This window comes from Octodon degus, unplaced genomic scaffold (assembly GCF_000260255.1).
Source record: "Octodon degus isolate 3935 unplaced genomic scaffold, OctDeg1.0 scaffold00097, whole genome shotgun sequence".
NCBI classification, from domain to species: Eukaryota; Metazoa; Chordata; class Mammalia; order Rodentia; family Octodontidae; genus Octodon; species Octodon degus.
In genome coordinates, this window is record NW_004524673.1 from 3016527 (window position 1) to 3031175 (window position 14649).

The window sequence follows — 14649 nt, forward strand, 5'->3', positions numbered from 1 at the left end:
GAAACTTTTCAAAAATCCAAAATTAGAAGTTATTGGTAAAATAGAATCTTGCCTCAGGGTACTGTCAGCTGCTCTTTGTAGCTAACCTTTAACAGACTCTTTCATGAATGACTTCTAGTTCCCAATACCCATAGCTTATAATTTGATCAGACAATAAAAAACCCAAAAGAAAAAATAACTTCAGAAATATTCAATGTTGATATTATAATCATAAAAATATGCTTATTTACTAAAATTAATATAGAAATAATAATTAGGGACACTGACATTAATTTAACTGAAGTCTGAATCACCAATAACACAGGAGTACATTTTCAAAAAGAAATATTTTTGTCATAGGTTTATCATGCTCAGTTTAGGAACAATGAGTCCAAAATATGTTTTCTAGTGACAGCTAATTCTATCACTAGCAAGAGACATAGGGTTTTTACTTATTTTCTAAGGCAAAACTTTGTTTTAAAATAACACACACTTACTTGAATTCCCGATTTCTGTGCATCAGGAACTGATGCATGATGTAGCTCTGTTCTCTGCTTTTGTCTCACAAAACTACAGTCTGTAGCCTGATGTCATATTCCATGTGTACTGCCGGAACCAAATGCCAAAGACTTTACATAAATGGTAAGAGTCTGCCACCATTCTGAAGGCGTTAAGGCCAAGCTAAGGCTCCGGCAGGTTTAGTATCTGAAGAGGGCTATTACCTCCTCTGAGATGAAACCTTGTTTCTGTAGCCATTGTCTCATGGTGTGAATTCTGTTCTTACATGGTAAAAAAAATGGAAGTGGTGAACTTGCTGATTTAGGCTTCTTTACATTGTAAAAGGTGAAACAATTTCATAGCTTATTCTCCTAAGAAGCCATTGTTCTCTGGGGGTTTAAATTTGAATGGATTTGGGAGAGGAAATAAACATTTAAACCATAGCTGCTGTGGCTACAGTCTCATCTAATAGTCGTGATTTCTGGCGATTTGCACACAACAATTAAATACCTGTTGGACTAAGGTCTCATTTTACCTGATGCTTTGGCCAAGGGCTTATTCACATATGACTACATGGATTTCTCTCCATATTTTATCAGAGAGCCAGAGAAAAAACTTAAGGAAACAAAGCAAATCAGTGTTTTGAATTCTAATAGTTGAGGTGGCTTTTGAACATCACCTTCATTCCATTTAATTTGTTAGCTAAATTACAAGGTCCAATCTATAGTAAATGAACGGGGATTGTGTAAAGTGTGAACCAAAAGTCATCTTCGTTAGAAAGATGCTTATTAAAGTTATCAAGGCATATTCATTCCTGTAGCATGTCCTATGCACAGTTCTGTTAGGTAACGTATTGGTTTTCTGACCCCTGAGAATGTCAGATGTACAGAGATATAATAACATTGACCATTCCAGGTGACCATTACAAGGAATAGGACATGTAATTCTGTTTCAAACACACTTCATCTATTGAAAACTGAGTAAAAAAAAAAAAAGAAAGAAAGAAAACTGAGTGAGAGGTGGGTACTATGATGATACAATAAAAATATATGATGCTTCCTTTTAGCAGGACATATAAGGATAATTTACCTGAAATATATCACCTATAACACTAATGTTTTAGGTTTTATCCTCTATTCAATGGTAGTAACAAGCAGTCAGGTGAGAGAAATCTCTCTGATGATTCTATAACCTATCAAACTGTATATACTTAACTAAATAAAAGAGAATGCTTGCTTTCCTAGTATTTTTTAAAGACAAAATCTTTAGTACTACCTATTCAACTCTACAGCAGAGGGTAATGTTTAAATATCATTTTTATGAGTGCTGGGGTGTCTATAATATGTGAAGACATTGATTAGTCAATTTCGATACTTTTCCTGCAGTGTTGTATTTAATGAAGGAAATATTGATGGGCTTCTATTTTCCTTTATAGAAGGGTTCTTACTTTAGCAATACATCTGGGAATTTGTAGCAGAGTGCAAGCTTTGCTTCTATACTGTAGTAAAATATATTTCAAATCTGAACCATGCGAGTGAAAATAGAGGGAGCAATCAACCTTCAGGACAATCAGAAAAAAGTCAAATATTACTTTAATAAACTCAGCAAGAAATGTAAAATAGAGAAATTTTCATGAAATGAATGCAGTTTATTATTCTAGCCTTTGGATCCAATAATTTTTGGAGATGCAAAGTCATTTTTCAGTTGAATTTTATAAGACTCTGAAATTAGAGGATTTATGATCATATACTGCATAGGAAAGGTTACCATAAAATAAATATTTAATATGAAAATTCTCCAGCTTTCCGTAGGAGCAATTTTCAGCTCTGTGTCACAGTGCTGAGTATTGGTGTGCTTGAAATCAGTGTGTAACTGTGAGCAGATGTAAATCTGTTAGTAAGCACAGCCGAATTTGTTGGGTCAAGTCTTAATGATCACAGCTTACCGCACTTAAATATTTGATGACTGATTTTTAGTTGTGGTCTTCTAAAGTAACTGCAGATGATCTCATCATTGCCTCAGTGGGCTGAGGCTGTTGCTGGAAGTTACTGCAGTAGAAACGGTCCCTCATGCTTGGAGTTGGTAAGAATTATAGGAGAATATTCATGCCAGCAAATTCAGGACAGTTTCAAGTTTCTGAAATTAGATCAGTGAGGTTTATAATCTGCTGCTGCATTATGCCACATGTATAATTGAATTTTAAGCTCACATATGAAATCGGGGATGATATTTGTAGCACAAAGGGGTGTGAATTTTGTATTGGAATTATTTGCTGCTTGAGACACAGTTTGGAATCAAATTACGTTAAGTGCTTGATATACGAGTTGTAATGAACATTACTTTCATTATTTTATTGCTGACTTCTTCAAAGATAGTGCATGCCAGCTATCTTTTCTCCCACTGTATGTGTTCTTCTTAGAATGTGACACTATATGACCCTAATGCTTCTTTATCTAAAGTCGAGGTTCTGTGACCAGACTCCCTATGAATCTGGACAACCTTTTGACAAGACAGAAGTTCTGTTGTGAGCTTCATAAAGCTAGCCAGGAAGACATGATTCTGTATGTCATCTGATCTTTTGATAGCTCTTAGAACCTATTTACCAGGCAGTGAACTATACCAGAGTAGAACATGCAGAAAACAGAACGGTAATATCATCTGTTTTTTTTTTTTTTTTTTTTTCCTGGAACCGGGGATTGTACTCAGGCCGTTGTGCTTGCTAGGGAAGCACTTATTCCATGGAGCCATCTCCCTAGCCCCTAATCACCTGTGTTTTTGCTGACAACCCAAGAGTCATTTTGAGTTGAACTCTAGCATCATTATCAGATATTTAGGAGAATGAGCATCTGCATAACACCAGAACCTTGCCAGCCAGTCATTTACAACTTTTGCCATTTCACTCACTCTGAACTCCCGACCCATATAATTTAGGAGCAGAACAAAATGAGGTGTGTTGTACCACTGAATTTGAAGTGATTAACCACAGGGCAACAGTAACTTGGAAACCTCAGCAATACTTCATTTATATGCTTTCTGGTGCTGAATTCAGCAGCAGAGACTAGATTAACTAACAATTAAGAGAACTGTTGCTCTCTACTATATTTAGTGAGTATTGTTTTCAATGGTCAATAAAAGAGTATTAATAAAAATATTTTGCTAATTTAAGAGATTTCAGAACTCTGTAAGACACAATTTGAAGAGAAAGCCACACTTTGAACATTGTATATTATTCTCTGTTATAGTTTGAACATCAAATAAGCAATGTTGCCTCTTTTACTCTGGATAATATTTAATAATTCATCAGATATGGTAACATCAGGTCACGTGTTCTGACTGATCTATTATAAGTTTGAAATTTGGGACAAATCACAGAATCTTGGAGATAGAATGAAAAAAGGGAACTGGAGCTCACCTTGAGGCAGAGCAAGGTTTTGCTCAAGTGACATTGTCTTTCAGTGTCTTAAAAATAATGAAAATGATAAAATTAATGTACATTGTTTCTGAAAAAATAATGCAAATTATTAACATTTTACAAAAAAAGCAGGGCACTGTGTGTTAAGGCTACAGAGCTGGTTAAATGCATCTTGGCCGCTTTCCTAGCACCAGAACGTCCACTTCTGGAATGACTTAGTACATGGTAACAGTGACTTTCATAGGCTGCTTATGGTGGACAGTTCAAATTCAAGAAGAATTTGTCCTGCCTAAGATAAAGACAATCATGGCAATATGTAAAAGATGGTTTTCAGGATTCAGAATCAAGGCTGGGGATGCAGCTCCATGGGAGAGTTCTTGCCTATCTTCCAGGCCTAAATGAGGCCTGGGCTTTGATGCTGAACACTGATCAAAAGAAGGAAGGAAAGAAATGAAATGAGATTAAAAGGCTTAGGATACAGAAATCAAACCAAGTGACCAAATGAAAATAGGAAAGTAAGAGAGGGAACAAAAGAATTAGTCCCATATATTTCACTCACATGAGCAGAGTCATCTTAGTGGTCAGGATAAATAATACAATAATGGATTTTAAAATTTAAGCTGGATCATTGAATGTTAAAAAAATTTTTTATCTCCTTCTTCCCAAAGAGTATGCAAGACTGTATTATTATTTGGAATTTTGTTTTCAAAATGTCTTACTTAATATTAAAGCTGAAAAAGATCAAAACTAAATATAGTATATATTTCATGTGAGGGGAAATAAACAAGATGACTGCTGCATATTGAAGGAGCATTGGTATCAAGTTCTTGAAAAATAAAAATGAGTAATATTTGATTTAATTTCTTTCTGCATTAATCAACATCATTTGACTGAATTGTGTATTTCTATAGGCTATATTTGCATATGGAAGCATGAATGTTAATCAGATATTTTCAGAATATTTGGTTCAATATCCATGTGGAAGGCATAATCCCAAAGTATTTCTTCAAAACTTAATGAAACAAAAATGGATAAATTACAAAAACTACTTTGATACGAACTAAACAGAAGACGTCAATAGAGACCTGGGGATATTTTTCCAATACTTTTGTAAGATATTTATATATAATAGTACATTTTAATTAATAATGTTTTACCCATAGTAATCTCAGTAGTAATACAGTTATTGAAGAGAAGTTAACTGGTATTCAACGCAAGCAAAATGTATTCCTTCAACAGCAATGAACTTCTAGTACTATGTACAACAACAACTGTGTTCAAATATTCTTTCAGAAAAGGAGGAAAAAAGGCAAAGTGTATAAAGAAAATCAGGCTAATTTCTTAAGGAATTAATATTATTTATCTAATTATTTATTTAGTACAGGGTCTTGCTATGCAGCTTGGACTCATTGTGATCCTCCTGTCTCAGCCTCCCTGTTGCTGGGATTACAGGCATGGGCCACCACGCCCAGTTTTGTTTGCTTGTAAAGCCCAGGGCTGGCATGGCATGTGGATCCAAACTGAGTCCTTGTACTTGCCAGGTAGCCACTTAGACCACTGAGCTATCTCCCCTGCCAGTTATTTGAGGCATACAGGAAGAAGTACCAACAGAATAAATTTAATATATTAAAATATATAATAATATATAATAAATTTAATATATTCTGAGGACAAGGGCAATGTGAAGAGTCAGGGTAAAATAAAACTCTGTATTGCATTTATGGTCTTCACTCACTGGAAAACAGACAAAGGCTCACACAGACACACTGGAACACAGCTAAAAATACCCTTAACCAATGCTTTCTTCTCTAAGCAAGTAACAAGGAAGTCTAGAAACATCTGATAGTGAAGTATAGCAAACTCAAATTCAATACATATAAAATAAACAAGAAATTGTTGCCCCCTATAGCATAGAAAAATCCCTAATAGCAAACTGAATTTAAAATAAATTATAGATAAGTAAAATATATTATTTCTCTTAAGTTATAAATTATTCAAGAACTTGTAGAAGCTACAGAAAATTATTCCAAGAAAATGGAGGAAAATAGATTAAGTATATTTATTAGAATAGAGAAAAGAGGACACAAACTCAGGTCAAGCAGAAGATATGCACAGAAACCTAACTGCTCAGCCTTTTCAACTGAGTCAACAAAACATCAGGAAAAAAAATGAAGGAAACAGAGTTGACTTCCCTGGTGTTTATGTTAATATGGAATCTCTACTGAGAACACATGAAACTTGAATAGGGGAAAATTAAAATTAAGGAATAAGGTATAATAAAAATTGCAGTATCTAGTTTAAAGTATGTAACACAATATTTGGTTTTGAAGATAATTTTAAAATAAAAAAATAATGTGGTGTTTGTTTAATAATAAAACAAATATAAAAATTGAAATGTAATTGAACTGAAAATAAAAAGTGACTACAATTAAAGACACAAATTAAGAGAAGATATAGCTCCACCTTAGAAAGGCTTTAGAAAGAGTAAGAAACATATTTGATAGGAAACAAGTAACTGGTTAAGAGAAAAAAATAATTCTGATCCCTAAAGTCCACATAGGATATATAAAGTAAAACCGACATGGTAGTACAATCAGCATATAGTTAAACATTGATTTTAAATGTGTTCAGAGAGCAATTTGAATTGTGATTCTAAACAGATGTACAGTAAGTCCTGACCTAATGACTTTCTAGCTGTGAAATTTCACAGATACTAATGGACCTCAAAATAATGACACATGTAGATGTGAGCAAATTGTGGAAGTATCTTGCATGTTTGTGGGATTGTCACCATTGTGCTGCCATGCGCTGATTGCACAGGGGGATAGTTTACAGTGGTGCAGTGCTTAGTCAGAACCCAGGAGAGCCACACACAAGAGGAAAAGCAGTGGTGATGTGGAAGGAGACTTCTAGAAAGTGCAAACAATGCAGCTGCATATTTGTGTCAAAGGAGTGTAGGACTTACATTGCTGGAATTATGAATAAATCCAACTCACAAATGTTCTCCTGGGACAGAACCCATTTCCTTCTGTACAGTGTTTAAACATTAAGTCAAATACCAAGGAATAACCATTTATGCCACTTGAAAGAACACAGTGAAAATACAAGCATAAATAAAAAAAGATGCATGAGCACCTAGAACAATTAATAAGTTGGAATCTGTTACCAAGAAGGTAAAATACCATGATATTTTAAGACATAATCATTCAATGTTTGAAATTGAAAAAATGGAGCATGAATAATCACATAGTTATAATGCAGAGTGACTGTCAATCCAAACATGTAAAACCAGATATGCACCCAATCAAATATGAAAATTATTGAAGCAGACATAACGCTATGATTTACATGTGTCTGTCCCCTAAACTTTCATGAGATCATAGGTGGGAACATTGGACACAATCGAATTATAGGGGCATCACAGTTGAGCTGCTGGTAGGAGGTAGCACCTGGTTGGAAGAGGTGGGTCACCATCGGCATGATGCACAATGGTGTAAGTCTCTCCTTCAACCTCTTTATTTTGTTTTCTGCTTCATGCCTGCTGTAAGGAAGTAGCTCTACTCTGTCATGCCCTTTTGCTGTGTCATTTTGCCCAATGTGGACTGAAACATGAACTGAAAAAAAACCTCTTCTCCTTTATTTTTATTTTTATTTATTTGACACAGGGCCTTAAATGCAGTTAGCCTTGTTTTGATCCTCCTCTCTCAGCCTCCTCAGTGCTGGAAGTATACGCATGCACCAACATGCCCAGTTTCGGGGCCAGCATGGCAGGTCAAGTGTTCCAGCGTCAGCACGACATGTGGATCCTAGGGAGTGAACTCAGACCAGGCAGGTGCTTAGGTAGACTCCGCTCCACTTCTCCCTTAATTGTGGGTTTGGGTATTGTATTTCAGCAATTAAGAGGAAAGTAACTCACATTTTGAGACCAGAGAAGTAGGATCATTGCTGTAATACTGCCTGTACTGTGGTTCAGAAAGCTTTGCAAGTGGTTTAAATAGTTGGAGGTTCCATTTGGAGAAACAGATCTAGAATGCTGCCGACTGATCTTGATGAGATACGCTCATCGGATTCCATAAGACCCGAATGAGGATAGAAATTAATACAATAAAGGTGAAGCTCAGGAGGATTCAGGACTACATTGACAATGGGACTCAAGACCATGTAGGTTATACTTTGGCAGAAAATGTGTCTACATTTTACTCATGTAGGATCAGATTAAAGACATTAAACTCATCTGCTGGAGAAAATTACAAGGGGATGTGACATGTATACTGTTGGGAAACTTTAGACAGTTCAATTTAGAAAATCACTAACAAATGCCCATTTTTAAAGTTTTCAATTTTGCCTGGATAAAAGCACCTACAAAAATGAAGCAGAAAAGAACTTTGTTACCAAACAGTTAGCAATGAGAATAAGTGACTTATTTTGGATCATAACAGTAAGAAAAATACTTTGAGGACATGTAAAGAACCAACAAGTGTCAATCCTTTCCAGATTCAAAACTGCAGAAGTGAAAGACTGCCCTGAAAATGGAGTCCAATTTAGGTACTCCAGAAGAGCAACTGGGGAAGGAATTTGTTCCTTGATGTTTGGCTTGTGGTGAATACTTAGCCTTCCAGGAATCCACAGGTCTCTGCTGTATTAATGAAAAACAGTGCTGTTACTGCTCAAGTGGGTGGTACACAATGGCATAGTGTGTATAATGCTGTTTCTATAACCATACAGAATGCAAAAGCTTTGGTATCAAGGTGGCTTCTACAAGATTTCTGAAGACCAAGATAGGCAATATGCCTCTGAGAAGGAAGTGTTTACCCTTGTGAGAGTGATGTCAAAAGTTCAATAAAGACCCCAGAAATTAGAAGGAACCAGAAACATGAAATATCGGGGGAAAGCCTCGGGATCAAGCAAAGATAGGTCAAGAGCAAAGCCACTGGGATTACAATCGCAAACAATATTACAAGGATATGGTTGTCCACCACATTTGGATTTCGTATCTCACCATAGCTTTCTCTGGTTCTTGGACATCGTGCCACAGGATTTAATATTTTCCCTGTTGTTTTCAGTCTTGCTTTGGTCCCATTGATTTCTATTCTTATATTTCTCCTTTTGAGAATGAGAATACTTACCATATGAATTGTATTCTAGAAGTGTTTTAACTCCTTTTTTATTTTTAAGGAATACAAAATAGTGATAGAAAAGAAACAGAATTATACACAATACAAGATTTCACTAAAAATAATAGGAATTCAACAATGCTTACTGTATTATATATGATGCTATATTCAAATTAGTTGTTCAGATTATCAGATATCAATGTGTAAGATTCATTTAAAGATAGAAAAAAAATAAAGAAATAACAAAGAATATTTATTGTGGCATACAGGTAAGAGTGCCTTGTAAGTGTTACAGGATTATTTGAACTTGGCTTTTTGAGCAATGTTGAATAGTGAATTTGGCGATTGTTAGAAATAAACTAAAGTGAATTTGTCTGAAGATAAATACGCATGAATGTTTGGGTTCAAGGGTAGAATTCTGATGTTTACATCTAGATGTCCCTTAAGATCATAGGTGGAACTTTTGGAGGTGATTTAGACTACAGGATTATTAAATCTGAATTTTTTTAGCTGTGGGTGATGAGGTCAGGTTAGAACAGACAGATCACTGTAGATATGACCTGGAAGGTTCTGCTTCTCTTCCAGATCTTCTCTTAGTTCTCTCCTTCCTACGTGGCATGACATGGTCAGCTTGCCTTTGTTCAGCTTCTTCAACTTTGCGATTGTGCCTTCACAATAGCTGAGGTTGTACTGCAACCTCTACAAACCGAGGCCAAGTAAAATGTTCTCTTTCATTTAGTAGGAGTGGGATATTTTGTCTCAGCCTTGAGAAAAGTGACTAAGACATATAGTATCCTTAAAATAAGCAGGTATGCAGAAAATCAAACAAACAACTAAAAAATACATCTTTAACTAGGCAACAAAAGAAGGGGATAAAATATGAAATATGTTTTACAAAATCCAACTAATGTTGATTATGAAAAAATGTTCAATATTAATGAAATGATTCACTCAAAAAGTAGAGTGTTCATATTATAAATAATTAAGAAAAGGTTTTTCAAACTATAAGTTGTTTTTGAATGTCCAGATCACAAAAGGAATGAAGTATGTATAGATATTTGGATGTATAAGGTAAAAAAGAATTTAAAGTTTAGCTAAGGGGGTGATCAATGGAGTCACGCAAGTATGGTTTTTGTTTCTTTGATGAGGTCTGAATATATCTATAGGCAAATTACAAGAATCAAATTGATGGATTATACATGTTGACGAAATTAGAGGTGCAGTTGCAGTAAGGGCCCATAAAATATGGGAGAAGGTTGGAAGGGGAAGATAACAGAAGGCCCTTCCACCTCAGTTAATCAAAGAAATCTGATGTTACCTTGGTGTTCATGGGTCATTCATACACAAAGGAATAAATGAGGGTAACAGTGGCAGGAGGCTGAAACAGAAAGTCACTAGCCAAATGCTAATCACTTCTCCAATGAAATCAAAAGTGTGATTGGTAAATAAAAGGGATATCATACAGAAAGCAAGTACTTTGTTCTGAGCATGGATACAAAGTGTACTGCAGGCAGCATCTTTAAGTAACCTAGACCTAAGGGGAGGGAAAAGTTGTACTGAGCACTGGCCAGGGGAGTCAGCCTTAAGGAGTAACAGCATGAGGTCATGATGTGAGAGTGCACGTGGTCAAAGGCCTTGAACACAGGTGAGGATGAAAGGGGACCTATTAGTAATAAATCATACCTTGCAAAGGCAAAAGAGTTAAGAGGTGAAGTTGGAGTAGTAGATAGTGAATTAAGAGCTTAAAAGTATAGTGGAACAAAGAGAAGGATAGAGGGAAAATTTACACTTGGACTTATATTTGGATATTGATCAAGGATATAGGAGGGATTTAATAATTTTCCACTTAATGAGACCCCAAATATGCTTCATTGAAAGCATAGGCTGGGGCTGGAGAAGTAGCTCCATAGCATAAGTGTTTGCCTTCTAAGCATAAGGTCCAGAGTTCAATCCCCAATACAAAATAAAAGAATTAAAAAAAAAAAAAAAGGTAGTATCACCAGATTTCAAAAACTTGGGCCCTTTTATTTCAGCTCAGCAAAATTGAAAGCAATGTGAGCTGTGTCACAATCCAGTACTGGGACATAGCCAGCAATGATGTGGCCAGCATGGTTCAGGATAATCACCCGAGCAGTGAAACCAGTCACTTCCATTTTTGGGCCAGTTTTGCTGTCACCAGCAACATTGCCATGGCAGACATCTTTGACAGACATGTTCTTGAAGTTGAAGCCCACATTGTCCCCAGGAAGAGCTTCACTCAAAGATTCATGGTGCATTTCAACAGACTTGACTTCAATTGTAATGTTAACTGAAGCAAAGGTGACCACCATGTTGGATTTGAGAACACCAGTCTCCACTCGGCCAACAGGGACAGTGACAATACCATCAATTTTGCATCCATCCTGGAGGGGCAGCTGCAAAGGCTTGTCAGTTGGGTGAGTGGGTGGAAAGATGCAATCCAAAGCTTCAATCAGTGTGGTTCTGCAGGCATTGCCATCTTTACGAGTGACCTTCCATCCTTTGAATCAAGGTATATTAGCACTTGGCTCCAGAATGTTGTCACCATTCCAACCAGAAATTGGCACAAACGTTATGGTGTCAGGGTTGTAGCCAGTTTTCTTAATGTAGGTGCTGACTTCATTAACAGTTTCCTTGTATCTCTTCTGGCTGTAGGGTGGCTCCATGGAATCCATTTTGTTAACAACAACTAGTTGTTTCACACCCAGTGTGTAAACCACAAGGGCAAGCTCATGGGTCTTCCATTGTTTGGAGATTCCAGCTTCAAATTCACCGACACCAGCAACAACCAGGACAGCACTGTCAGCCTGATATGTGCCTGTAATCGTGTTTATGATGAAGTCTCTGTGTCCAGGGGCATCAATGATGGTTACATAATATGTTCTGGTCTCAAATTTTTACAGGGAGATGTCAATGGTGATACCATGCTCCTGCTTGGTTTTCAGCTTGTCCAACACCCAGGTATACTTGAAGGAACCCTTCCCTATCTCAGCAGTCTCTTTCTCAAATCTTTCAATAGCTCTTTTGTCAATGCCACAACTTTTGTAGATCATATGGTCAGTGGTGGTGGACTTGCCAATGTTTCCATGTCTAATGTCAATGATATTATGAGTCTTTTCCTTTCCCATGGTGGCTTTGATTTAGTGGTGGTTTCACTACACCTGTGCTCTTGTGGCAAACCCATTGTAAAAAAGTAAATATTAGTGTTTTGTTCACATAATTCTAAAAACAGAAGAGTAAATGGTAAGAAAGTTGGCAATCCTAGATTTTTTTTCTTTTTTCGTGGTACAGGGGATTGAACTCAAGACCTTGCACTTGATAGGCAGGCACTTATTCTACTGAGCTATATCCCAGGCCCATGATCCTAGATCATTGATAATGGCAGCATTCATTATTAAAGTGGATTTTTCACTTGTAAATTTCATGCTTTTTCTGCATATAGAAAAGAAATTTTGATTCGATTCTTTGGCAATAATTAATTAATTTAACCATTTTGGATTGCCCTTGAGTGAACAATTAAGTACACTTTCATATCATTTTTCATGTCACTGTGCTTATTAGAAAAATAATTTCAGTTTAAAAATAAGTCAAGAAGAACTTTTCTGAAACAGTTCTCTTAAATTTATAATGTACCTTAATATAAAATAGTCATAAGTACACATTTTCACTGTTTTTATTATGTATAGTCAATTTTGTATTGATTATGGAATAGTATCTTTAAATTTACAAATATTGTTTTAAATTTTTTTCTTACCAATCATTTACAGTTAATAATTCTATGGGAAACAAAACTAAAAACATCTGATTTGGGACAAAGTCATTCAGAACCTGGACTCACAATCATGGTCAGCAGCATGCCCCGTGCTAACTGTCCTGGATGCTTGAATCGCTCTGACCTTTTATTGATGGAATCTTGCTGAGTCCTCAGTGGAGACTTACCTTTTGCACTTGTTATGAGTCAGAATGTGTAGGTTGTATTTCCTTTGAGTTGTTTATTTTTATTGAATTCAGATGCTTTTACTGATTTGTCTTTCCTTTATATTTTTATATGACTTCATCAAAGTACACTAAATTCACACTACATTTTGTTTTATTCCATACTCAATTCATACAATAGTTTCCTCTGATTTCATTTCTTTAATTTTTGGAGTAGAAGTTATCCTATTAATGCTACCCTTTCAAAATGCCACTTTCTTTTTTTTTTTTTTTTTAATGTATCAGGTATTTAATTAGGTTCTTAGTAAGAAATTTAGAACACTAATTTATGAGGGTAAATTCCATTTGTCAGAGCAAAAACGGATCGCAGGTAGCCCCGGAGCTGAGGAACACCTTTGATTTTTGCCAAAATCTGTGAGTCCACCACTTTCTGATCCACCTTGCGCTGCTCTGAAATCTGGTATCTCTCTTTCTCGGTGTCAAAGATCTCGCCCTCCTGGTGTCTGGGCTTCTACAGCTTCTTCTTCTTAAAGTAAGCATCAGTGAGGTGTTTGGGGATTTTCACTTTGCTGATGTCAATTTTTGTAGAGGTGGCAATGACAAATTTCTGGTGTGTTCTTCGTAGAGGAACACGATTAAGGCTCAGAGGCCCAGTCACAAGTAGCAAGCCACTCTCCAACTGCTTCAGGAAGACCACTCTCTTGCCTCTGTGACGCCTGGTGAGGATGATCAAGATGGTGCCAGGAGTGATGCTAGCTCGAAGTTTCTGCACATGCTGACTGAAGGGTTTCTTGCCGTGGCTCAAGAGCTTTCGGGGCACATCTTCAGTAGGGTAGTACCTAGGCATTTTTTGAAGCTTAACCACCTGGCTACCTCCATTCTTGTCCCCACCGACCGGAAAGAAAGAACTTTCTCCTTTTTCTTCTCAACCTTTGATTTAGCAGCTGTGTACTTTCTCTTATACAAAGCCTTTCTGGAATACATGGCAGATCGGGAGTATCTACCAATTCCTCTAACTAGGACAGGATTTCAGCTGCAGTGGGGCTGCCCCTTCTTGGACTTTTTTGCCTTCTTCACCTTACCCTTTTTACCAGTGCCACTGGCAGCAGCCTTCTGGGCTTCAGGTTTCTTCTCTTTAGTGTCTGGCTTCTCAGTTTTTTCACCCGCCATCTTGCAAGATGGGAAAGAGAACTGAAAATGCCACTTTCTTGTTGGCTTCAGGTACATATATATTTTTATTGTCAATATCAAATTCTTGCATAAAATACTAAATATCACTCTAGGATATTTATTTGGAAAGTTATTTAATATCAGTATGGATATGTGTAGTCATATTCTTCATATAGTTCACAATACTGTAAATAATTTTGATAAACAGGTTAATGTTTATAATCATGAAATATATTTATGTTCTTTGTAAGCAATTAGTAAGTTTAGCCTTAAAAATCAGACACTAAAATCTGGTAGCTATTTAACAATCTTTTGTCCAGTTTTTCCTGTTTATGTAACTTTGTGATTAACATTCAAAAACAATATTACTCAAACCTCTGGACTGCGAATATAATTTTTTTTTTAAATTGCCTAATGTTGTGACTTACAAAGGCCTAAGAAATCAGTGTACTTCTAAAATGCTGGCTCTATGTGCCATAAATATAGTGGTCTAGGGGCCAGGGAGATAGCTCAGTAGAATAA

The 14649-nt window shown here is 36.2% G+C and overlaps 1 pseudogene; it reads right to left on the bottom strand.

Annotated features, from left to right (window-relative positions):
* Positions 1-11027: 11027 nt before the first annotated feature.
* Positions 11028-12149, bottom strand: LOC101568304 (annotated as a pseudogene).
* Between the last annotated feature and the right edge of the window lie 2500 nt (positions 12150-14649).